The sequence below is a fragment of the Balaenoptera musculus genome, chromosome 2 (genome assembly GCF_009873245.2).
Source record: "Balaenoptera musculus isolate JJ_BM4_2016_0621 chromosome 2, mBalMus1.pri.v3, whole genome shotgun sequence".
NCBI classification, from domain to species: Eukaryota; Metazoa; Chordata; class Mammalia; order Artiodactyla; family Balaenopteridae; genus Balaenoptera; species Balaenoptera musculus.
This window is the reverse complement of record NC_045786.1, coordinates 49954645-49966762: the sequence shown is the minus strand read 5'-3', so window position 1 is coordinate 49966762 and position 12118 is coordinate 49954645.

Genomic DNA, 12118 nt, shown 5'->3' with positions numbered 1-12118 from the left:
AGCTGGCGAGAGACTGCACTTAACAGGCCGGGAGGGCGGGAATGGGAGCGGGCCACGGCCTCCAGCCAATCAGAGCGCGGCCGGGCGCGGCCACTGTGGCCGGACAGCGCCCCCTGCCGGAATGACGGTGGCGCCGCGCGGCTGTCCAGCCCAAGGCGTGGGCTGTCGTGAGTCCTCGTCGCCGGCTGTCGGATAACGGCGGGCAGGACTCGCAGAAAGAATGCTGAGGAAGACTCCCCGTTACTGTCCTTCTCCCATCCACCCAGGTGCACATCGTCACCTGACCGTTGCTTGTCAGGCCACACAGCTGCTGTGATGTCAGCACCCAGACCTGTATGGAAGTCCCATCAGTACGAACGTCTCTAGGACCACACTGGGGCATCGGGTACTGTAGAGCGGCTCACGGTTGCCTGGACTCAGCCTGCAGCCATTTGTTCTCAATTCTTCAGCTCCCCACGTTACCAGGGGTTCTGCTGTCCCACCTCTTCCGGCTTGGCAGGGTAGGAGGGCCTTCTCAGGGACCAGTGGATCTCCCAGCAGGATGCTTTGCTCCCATTCATTAGGTTTTCTTTGCCCCGATACCCTTCAAGGTCTTGGATTTTGAAATTTATGCCCTCCCCCCTACTTATGCTTTAAATCCTGTCCTGAGAAACATCTGCTACAGAGTATAGCAGCCCAGTTTGGAAAAGAGCTATAGGGCACCAGGAAATAGCAGGAGGAAAAAATTAAGTACCACTGGTTAATCTTTCAAAATCATACCGTACTGCATCATACTTAATTCTCACAAAACTGTAGCTCAGAGAAGTTGAGCCACTTTCCCAAGGACACACAGTTCCTATATTTGGGAATAGAAGTATTAGAAATTGTGACCCCAGAAGCAGACTTGAGCAGGAAGGGTCCAGCCAGGAAACAGAGGCACACTCAAAGGGAAGGGAATGATTAATGGGATGTAATAAAAGTAAATACTTACAAAGGGGTGGATGTGATGGAGAAGCATTAGGAACCAGCAAGAGCAAGAAGCCAAGAAGCCATTAACCCCCTAGAGGCAGAGGAAAGGAACGGTGTTGGCTGAGCCTGGAGGAACAGGAGCTGCAGAATGCATCCCAGGACGGAGCAGAAGGAAAACCCAACCCTTCCCTCTTGCTGCTCTCCCATCTCCTGCCAGTGCCTGTCACTGTGGAACCCAGAAGTCACTGGGGCCTGGCAGTGGTGTGCTGGGGCCAGATCCTAATGGCTTGTGAGAGCCAATTGTTAAATTATCAGGAATTTTGTGAGCCAGTTGTTAAAAGCTTTTGTTAGAAATAACAGCCAGCTATTATTAAAAATTAAATTATGTATGTTTACCATTAATTATACAAAAACAAAGGAAATAAATACTTATATCACTTCCTAGTTATTTTACTGCATTTTACTATTATCTGTTCTTGAAGTTATGGATGTCTAATATCCCTGCAGGATGGAAATGCTATATAACCCGTGCTACTGAGTGTCTCTACCCAACTCTGCGTTCACTGACTTTGTGTTGGTAGCTTGAGTATTCAGACTGCAGAAATCAGTAAATGGCTTGTTAACTGTCAACTTGATTTATTATTCTGTTGATTGTCTAGACTTAAAGAAGTGATGGAGAACATGTTAATAATGCAGATGAAATTTAGTGTGTTGTGTCTGTAGCTACTGAATTTTGAATAGCACAAAAATTTGAGGAAATATCTTTCTAGTGTTTCAAAGCTATTATCCGAGTTAGCAAAGAAGTTGCTTCCTGTTGAGAATGAAGTTTCTTAGTTATTTCACCTTTTTCCTTGTTGAGGTAAACAAAAATATCAACCAACATTCATGTCATGCTACACTCGTTTGTCAATTACAATCACAGATTGATGAGGGACACCAGAGTTCTGCAAAAAGCAATGAAAGCATTCTCCAGGAATCAATTTGCTATATGGAATTTATTATAAGTATTGTATATTTTATTATTCTTTGTAATAAAAATGTAAAATTGCCCCGACGTCGCTACCATATTAACAAATACACTTTTATATTAATAGCTTAAGGCCAAAAAAAAAGTCCTGCAGCCCTCTTTTTATTATTGACATATTGGCGTTCTTCTATTCAATATAGTGGGTAATCTAAGCTGTAAGTATATGTATATATATATGTGTGTGTGTGTGTGTGTGTGTGTGTGTATGTGATTAAATAAAATCACGTTTACTTTGAAGTTTTAAAATTGCCCGTAAACATTTTTTCTAGAATTGGCCCAATATAGAAGAAAGTGCTCCCCACCACGGTGAAACAATGGTTTAGATTTTTCTTTTAACCACAGCCCCCTCTGACAGGTTAAACACCTCCAGGACTATCTACCTCACCTGTTACCAATTTTCAATAAAAACAGAACTCAGGAATATCAGAGAATTGGCGAGAAGAACTTTTCATTTTAGCCCCGCTTACTGATTTCAGTAGACCCATAGATGCTTGTCTTCAGCTGTGCAAATGAAGCGTGGTGGGATGCGGAGTTCTCTGCGGCTGTGAGCCGCGAGCCCTGAAGGAGAGCAAGAATTTTCCCCAACCTCCCGGCAGGGGGCGCTGCCTGACGATGGCGAGCCCAGAAAAACCTCCAGGGCCGCTTCAAGCAAGAATCCCCTCCTCCACCCTGCGCAAGAGGCGCTGCGGATGGGCGAGACCCGGCGCCCAGGCAGAGTTTCACCCGAAGACCCAGAAGCAGGAGTGCTGCGCAGGGCTGGAGGGACCAGCCTTTTTCATCAGCCCCTGGGCTGGGCTGGGGAAATGGGAATGGTTGGTCTTTTCTCTACTTGGAGAACCTGGAGCCGAGTGGCCAGTGGACCACGGGCACCCCAAGCGTGGTGGAACAATTCGGGGTGGGGGAGGGAACAATGACTGGATTTCCCCCCAAATAGTTCATTCCCCCCCCCTCCAACCCCCATCCATTGTGTAAGGGGAGGCAGGCAGAAAGCCAGGCCAGAAAGGTATTCCTGACTTTGATCTTAAAAATGCAGGTTTTAACGGCTCGGAGAGGACTTCTGTCTAGACAAAATGTCAGGGAGGAAATCCTGCAGGACGGCAGAGCAGGAAGCTGAGGAGAGTTGGGTTTCCAGGGAGATAAAAAAAGATTCCCTTAGATAGGAGATGGAGAGAGTGATGAAGGGGAGTGATGAAAGCACAGTAGTTCCTGGAGAGGTTCTAGAAAGGGGAGCCTTGTGCTCCTTCCTGGGCAGAGCCCCAAGGAGACAACAAAACCCCAGCTACGTCGTGGCTCCAGGAGCAGGGGCCTTGTGCTGGCTTCCCCAGTGCACCCTTGGGGAGTTAGCGGGCCTGAGGGAAAGAGCTGCAGCCTAGGCCAGGAGGGCATTTCTGAGGTGCCCACCCCCAGCATGAGTGAGGCCAGGAGCCCAAGCACCACTCAGAAGCGGCAGAGGACCTAAGGGAGCCATTCAGACAGGGATGGGGTGATACCAGCAGAGCCACAGCCAGCTCTCAGATGCCTCTGTGCAAATTAGAAAAAGGTAGATGAAGGAGCCGTAGGTACATGGCCTAGACTGTGGGTGTTGGTAGGAAGCAGCCCTGTACCTACATCCACAGCTCAGCAAGAACAGCACAGGCTGGATTTCAGTTCCACTCATTCAGGTACGTTTGTACAGTGGAGAACCCACTCGACTGTCCATAGGGGCCCACTGTCCCAGCTTCTGCCTATGTGGATGAAGACCATGGGCTCTATGGAGTGGAAGGCTAGTGGATGCCAGCACAGAGAGGTGACATAAGGTCCAGGTAGGTCCCCAGCCCCACAGAGCCTTGGCTCTGTGTAAGTCTTCTAGTGCAGCCCCAAGGAAGCTTAGAACCTTAAACTGATAGAGATTGAGTTTCCATCACCCTGGTGGAACTTGGGGCCCTAAATAGAAAATAGGTGGAGATATAGAAAAAACATATAGATATAGAAAAATCTGCCGTGATTCCCTACACACCCATGTTTGTGACCTGGGAGGCACATCTACCGCCCTGTAGGTTTGGCCAGGTAGCAGATGAAGCAAGTGGAGGAAGGGAAGTGCAGGGGGCTGACTGGAAGGTCCGAGCTGGGCAGGCTGGCGCAGAGTGAACAGAGCTACTTTGTGCCCTGGCACCTACCAGCAGCATGGCCTTGGGCACAACAACCCCTCTGCCTTACCCATGTAACAACGAAGACAAAATAGCACACAGAGAACCCCTGGGGTGGACAACCAGAGCTAGTCCTTGCAGGGCCCTCACTGTGTGCCAGGCACTGTTCTGAGCTCTTTACATAGATTAACTCACATCATCAGCACAGCCACCTAGGAAGTAGGTACTAGCAGCTCTATTTCAATGATGAGGAAAAGGAGGTGCAGTGTGGTCAGCTTGGCCAAGGCCAGGCAAGTAACAAGTGGCAGGATTTGGGCTCTGGTCTCACCCATTCCCCACACTGCCCATTGTACTGTGTGAAGCTCATCGTGCAGTGCCTGGGGCACAGCACCCAGGAAATGTTGGTTGTCCTCATAGGTGAAGTTCTGAAGCCCAGGAATCACACGGAGGCTAAGGAAAGCTGGAGGAGATGCTCAGGACCCAGGGGACCAATGCAGATGACAGGCAGCTCAGTGGGGTCCCCAGGAGAGTGGGGCTAGCCAGCAGGAGGGCAGGCCTGGTCTAGACCTTGAACTTTCCACACCCAGGTTCCTTGTTGTTAGAGTGAGGATAACCCCTCCTTCACTACAAGAACTAAAGAAGAAGAGAATATAAGGCCTTCAGGACACAGCATCTTTATGCCCTACCTCATTTGAAAAACTGAATCCAGCCACTCTTGCTTAGAGCCCAGACCGTTCCCCATGCTGTCACGGCTCTTCTGGCTATTTCGAGAGGGCAGATCATTTGTTTATCACTGTTTCATAGGAGCACAACAGGTGTTTGTTGGGGTAGAGGCTGCCTGTTTTAAAGGTGCAAAAATAGCATTTGTCGTATGAAAAAAAATGCGCAGGAACTTAACTTGCACAACCTCCCTCTCTTATTTGGAAAGTCATGACATATACAGTACATTACAAATGAACTTGGGAAGGGCCCCAAGTGGTAAAGAGACATCCCCTGATTAATCTTCCCAACAGGAACAGAACAAGATTCACATTTCATCTTAAGAACTAAAAAAAGAAGAATCTTCCATCAAAGAACATCATGTTTGCTGTTACTGCCCTGAACACATTTTCCATGGAGTTCATCAGTGGTGGCCATGGTGGGATAATTCAAAACCAGTTACTGAGTCCCTCCTCTGTGCCAGGGGCAGGGCTGGGCCCTAGGGACACAGAGCAGAAGGGGACACAGCCCCTTCCTCATTGACTCGGGGTCTGGGGAGTACAGGAGGCTTTGGGAGGATGCTGTCTTTCCTCAGTGCTGCCTCAAATGTGTGTTTCCTCTTCTCTCTGCTAATCACCAGTCACTAAGCAAGACTTCTCTTCACTGTGTATACTTGGCTGCTCCAATCTCGTGGCTTTGAATACCAACCATATACCAATGACCCTCAAATGTGTCAGTCCCAGATTGCTCTTCTGAAACCACTGTGTCTTGGGCCAGGGCTCTGTTTAGGACATGACCCTGATATGTCCCTACTCTTACAGGAGAGTCAGGAGGATGCTCTGCGTCCCTGAGTGTCACCGTTAATTTGAACCTGGTCATGGGTACGCAACTGCTTTGGAAAGAGATGGCTGTTCCCTTTTCCCCAGTGTAAATGGTTGTCCTCCCTTTGGGGAAGGCCCTGGAGATCATATCTGTACTTACTCATCATGGAGGTGGTCAGGTCCTGCCTTCTGTCAATGGGATCTGAGAACTGACTCAGGCCTGGTAATCAGTCAATGACCTACCATGATTATGTATGTATTCACGATGTTTTTGTCAGCAACCTCATTTGTCTTTCCCAAGAACACCATGTTCTGCGGGTCATCTCTGTAGATCCCGTAGGTCACCTCTCTTACCCCGGGTTACCATTCCAGGGTGGCTGCTAATCATAGTAATTATACTCATCTTGCTCCTGATGCCTACAGGCTGCCACCTGCCCTCTGCTAGGCCCGTATCCAGTGGTTCTCACCAGTGTATCAGGGGTGCTCCAACTAGTGCCAACAGCATGACCTAGGAACTTTTTAGAAATGTACATTCCCCAGCTGCAAACCCAAACCTGCTAAATCGAAACCTCTGGCTTTTGACAAGCCCTCTGTTTGAGTTTAATGCCCATTAAAGTTTGAGAACCACGGCTGCCTTAACCCCCCAGAGAGGCCCCCATCTACCACCAGCCCCTCCTCCTGCAGAAGAAGCCACCATGGAGCTTCTCAACAATGCCTCGTCCCCTCACCTGTGGGTGCCTTATCAAGTTGGTAGATGACGTGTCCGCACGGCCTCCCAAGGAACATGGCCAGCCAGGTGGGTTTCTGTCTAATGCCCACTTTTGAATCTTTTGTTCCATTCCTCCATGGTTTGCCACAGAAGTTCTGGCATCTCTACGTCATTTAATGTGGGCCGGCCCAGCAGCATACCCACAGTCACCCAGGGCTCTGTCACAGTAGAGTGACCCCACACCAGACAGACTCCCTGACCCAGCCCCCTCAGGACTCGCGCAGGCCTGCTGTTGCAGCCACTGCTGGTAGCCAAGCTCTGCAGCACCTTCAGTGTGTAGCTTCTGTCCCTCCTGTGCAGACCCAGCACTTCCCCACTTGGTTTGCTGAGGTTTCAACCTAAATATAGGTCTGGGGGACAGGAGGAAGATGGTGGTCAACCCCTAAAGGCAAGCATCATCCTGGAAGGTACCTGCCCTATTTGTGGCCTCTGCATGGTCTTCTTGCAGGAGGCAGGAGGGCGCTCTGTATTCCAACAGGAGGAGAAGGTCACTTCTGCAGGCCCAGGGGAATCTGGAGGTCCAAGGTTCTCACCTGTAGTACCCAGATACTCCCGTCCCTAGTCTCTGAGTCCCACTCCTTCCCCAACAGGGACCTGAGTTTGACATAGGAGACTTGCCTGGTGTGAGAACTCAGCCTTCTCAGAAGTGCTGCCTCTCTTACCCTTAGAAAGTACCGTGCCTGGACTTCCGTCCTCTCTGCCTTGGAGAACAATCAAGTAGCTGCTCTGACTCTCACACTTTGCTTTATATTGCTGACCAGTAGGGCTGAGACCAACATTTCCTTTCTTAAAGAATCAGGGGCACTTAGCAAATAGTCATCTGATTCCACAGTTTTTCTAATTGCTGTTTCCTCCAGACCTCTCCAAAGTCCACACCGTTGTACAGTAGTGCATCCCCTTCTGCCTGTATCCTGTCCTAATTCATCAAGGAGGAAAGTCTTAGCAGTCACACATGACAGCATACTGGGAACTTCTCCTACCCAATCGAAAAATGAAGTTAAGAAGACAACTCCGTTTACAATGGCATCAAAAAGAATAAAATACCTAGGACTAAAGTTAATGAAAGAAGGTAAGACTTGCACCCTGAAAACTACAAAATATTTTTGAAACAAGTTAAGGAAGACCTTAGTAAATGGAAAGACATCCCGTGTTCATGGATTGGAAGATTTCATATTGTTAAGATGGCAACATACACACATACATACACACATAACCCATGTGTACACACATATCTGTATTTATTTTTCTATCTACACACAAACATGGGTGCATATGAATGCCTCCAAATCCCATCCACAAGGTTCATTCTAGCCTCCCTTCTCCCTTTGCTTATCTGTAACTTCTTTCTCTGACAGTGAGAAGCCTGGGTCTCATTCTCTACAGTATATTCACTTATTTGTTCAACCCTAGTATACATGTAGTTTCTCCATAGTCTTTCTAAAGCCCAAGTCAGATCACTCCTCTGCGCAAAACATTCCCACACCTTCCCATTTCACTCAGAGTAAACCCTAGTCCTTGACCTCCTGTGGCCTCCAGGGCACTACCAGATGTAGACCCGTAAGACATATCAACCTCCTTTCCCTTGTGATTCTGCTCCAAACACCTTGGCTTCCTTGTTGCACCCCAGAGGCTGCGATGTTGGGAGGGGTTTAGACTGAAAACAGAGAAATAAGGGAACTTGTTGGGGATAGTACAACTATTCCATATCTTGACTTTGGGGGTGGTAACATGACTATATACATTTGTCAAAATTCCTTGAACTATACACTTAAAATCAGTGAATCTTATTGAATGTCAAGTACCCCTCAATAAAGTTGATCCTTTTTTAAAAAAGACCTTTATACCAAGCAATAAATGGTCTTTTTTAAAAAGACCTTTGGACTTCCCCGGTGGCGCAGTGGTTGAGAATCCGCCTGCCAATGCAGGGGACACGGGTTCGAGCCCTAGTCTGGGAAGATCCCATATGCCGTGGAGCAACTGGGCCCGTGAGCCACAACTACTGAGCCTGCATGTCTGGAGCCTGTGCTCCGCAACAAGAGAGGCCACGACAGTGAGAGGCCCACGCACAGCAATGAAGAGTGGCCCCCGCTCGCCGCAACTAGAGAAAGCCCTCGCACAGAAACGAAGACCCAACACAGCCAAAAATAAATAAATAAATTTTAAAAAAAGACCTTTATACCAAGCAAGTATATCACCCTTTTGAAATGTTTACTGTGTTTCTCAAATAGTTTTTAAAAAACATGTAACTGGTAGGATTTTCCATTCTTTCATCCACTTCTACCTAAAATCATGTCCCCTTTCCCCATGGTATGGTGCCTATGGTGAACACTGTTGGGTTTTAGCAGAGGATCCAATGTGATTGGTTAGATTTGGCTGCCTTTCTCTCCTCTCATATTGGGCAAAATTGTTATCCATCAGTGGCTTTCAAACTGTTTTGGTAGTGGCCACAATGAAAAGGAAGTATAGTTTACACTGAACACATGTCCAAGTCACAGAAACAAAAGTACTACAAATTATTACTTATCCCCTCAATATTTTAATCTTTTTCTAAATGCCAATTTGGATCTACAAATTTAATATTATGACTCATTAATGAGTCTTAACTAATAACATCAAAATTCCTCATCTAAATGATACCATCTACAATTTTAATCAATAACATTGGCCTGGCATTCATCAACACGTGGGTTTTCTAAGTGCGACGGACACGTACTGTAACTGACCTCTGCTGATCGTCCCTCTGCCCCCACCTTCCTGAAGGTTCCTGGCCCATATCTGGGAAATGCAGCCCTCAACCCTAGGCCACCCTTTCTCACCTCTTACCACCTCCTCAATAGTTAATTGCCGAGATCAACTCACAGGCGGGTAAATCAGTGGGCAAGGATGATTCTCCAAAATGAGCAGACATCAACTTACCAACTGTATTTAATTTTTTTTTTCCACTGAATTTGGGGGTTGTTTTGATGACACAGATAGTCAAGAAGCTGCTTTGGGCTTCCCTGGTGGCGCAGTGGTTGAGAGTCTGCCTGCCAGTGTGGGGGACACAGGTTCAAGCCCTGGTCCGGGAGGATCCCACATGTCGCGGAGCAACTGGGCCCGTGAGCCACAACTGCTGAGCCTGCGCGTCTGGAGCCTGTGCTCCGCAACAAGAGAGGCCGTGATAGTGAGAGGCCCGCACACCGCAATGAGGAGTGGTCCCCACTTGCCACAACTGGAGAGAGCCCTCGCGCAGAAATGAAGACCCAACACAGCCATAAATAAATAAATAAATAAATGCATTAAAAAAAGAAGCTGCTTTAAGGCAGTCGGCATGTGTGGCGGCGGCAAAGAGCCAGAGGAGGGGCATGAACGGGGGAAAAGAAGAAGAAGCTTCTTTATTTCTTGATTACAAAGTATCAGCTCCACCAGTAAAAACAGCAGTGGCAGCTAAGGCAAGTGGAGCTCTCAGAAAAACTGCCAGAGTCCTCCTTCTGGACAGCCCCAAAGTTTAATCATCAGTAGCCAAGAAGTGATTCAGAGGCAAACCTTTGACTAATACTGCTGTGTCTGAACCTCAAAGAGTTAGATTTGAAGCTAGCAGGGTCGCATCATGGACTCTCAGCCTAAGTCCCTTTTTCATCATGTTGTCAAAGATCTACTCCAAGGCCCAACTCAAATGTCCCCATATCTACACGCCTCCCACACGGTGCCTGTGGGAGTCGGGCCTTCTCTTGAACTCTTGTGGCCATCAGTTGTAAGTGTCTGAGGAAATGTGCTGGGAAATCTCTTTCAGGGTACCCTGCTCCTCACCACACCTGTGATCTCCAGAGCAGGAACCCCAGTTGTATTATTCACCCTGGAATCTCCACGCTGCCTGGCCTGGTCTTGCTTTTGGTAAGCACCTAGTAAGCAAAATAAGTAGCTGCTAAATTGAAATGTCCTAAAATATGGAAAGCCCACGTACAAGTCTTGGTTTGATCTTGGCCAGCTCACCTCACCTCTCCCGGCTGCAGCTTCCTTGGCTGTAACTGAGAGGATCAGACTGTGTTATCTCTGAAGTCCTGTGGCAGCCGGCCTCCAAGGTGGCCCCAATGACCCCACCTCCTGTCATTCCCTCCCTCACTGTGCCTGGGAGAGTGGGCATGACACTTGAGTTTGGGTTATAAAAGACACTGCAGCTTCCTTCTTTGTCACTCTCTCTTTCCTTTGGATCACTCACTCTGGGGGAAGGCTGATGCCATGTCCTATGAAGCCCTTTGGAGAAGCCGAGGCAATGAGGAACTCAAGTCTCAGGCCAACAGCCTTCAAGAAACAGCCATGTGGGTGAGCTTGGAAGTCATCCTTGAGATGATTGCAGCTTGACTGGACCTCACGAGAGACCTTGAGCCAGGACCACCCAGCTAAGCCACTCCCTAATGCCTGACCCTCCGTAATGTGAGATAATAAATATTTGTTGATTTGAGATCATCTGTGACACAGACATAGATAACTAATACAGACCACTTCTGGCTCTAAAATCCTATAAGCCTAAAGTCCCTGAAATATATTTATCACTTTCAGGGAAAGCCTGATTAATAGCAATTGTCAATCTTCCCCCTCCCACCCCCAGCCAGAATCCATAAAGAGAGAATACAAAATGTGTCAAAATATGTTTTGGAGTAACAATATTTATTTTATTTGTGTTTGTAAGCGTTCCCAAAGCTTTCTTGATTTTGCTTTACTGAACCCTTTATTTCACAAATGAAGGTGGAAATACAGATAAATTAGGTGATTGGAATAATGCAAAGGTTCTTCACAACATTTGCATCTCTTCAGTGGTGAATAAGAATGAGGTACAGGCTTGCTTGGTTTCGCTCCAGCTTCATCTTGAGAAATGTGTCATGAACAGTGGTGACACTGGCACATATATTCCCAGGCAGCTAAGGGCCCAGAGAAATCCCAGGGGGTGCCTAAGACAGGGCAGCCGGCGACAAGAAGGGAACCTGCAGTGTAATAAGTCACCTCCAGAGAAGTAGCTAAAGGTTGGACAGAGGGACAGTGGGCAGTGGAGCTGCCACGTCAGCCTGGGTTAAGAAAAGACTTTTGCGAGGACAAAAAATGACAGGAAGTGATTTTCTGTTTAAAATGAGTACATGGTCCCATGATAAACAGGGGGACGGGAAGGAAATTAAGAGTGTGGAAGGTTCATAAAGGAGGATCGTGTCTCCTCTGGCCATGGGCATGAGCCTAGGTAGCTCCCCAGACGAAAACAAATAGCTAATGATCTCAGAAATCTGGGTGCAGTAATGAGTTTGGGAACAGTGTAAAACGTGGCCAAGAGGGAAAGGAGAATGCCTGACTCTGACAAAGCACATAGAGAGGTCTGTTTTACTCATTCATGTATCTGTAGATTTGGTACCTCCTGGAGGAGATCATCAAAATAGATTTATTGAAAGGACGCAAGTAAATGGGAAAATGAAATGAGGAAAAGAGGCATAGACAGGTGGGAGATGACCCTGGCAGAATAAAAGTGTGTTCCTCTGAAAGTATCTGCTTCACCAAACAGAATATCATTTCAGTATTTTCTTATTTGGGTAATATTGGGAATTAGAGAAACCCCATCTTGAACTTATTAATTGCCTTTTGGATCAAAGAGATCTAAATGGTCTTAACTGGATAAGAATTTTTGGACCTTTTGGTATTGTTACCAAATAAAGCTGGAGGTTGGACCAAAAATAAGAGATGAGAACCAGAGGGAGAAGATGATGGG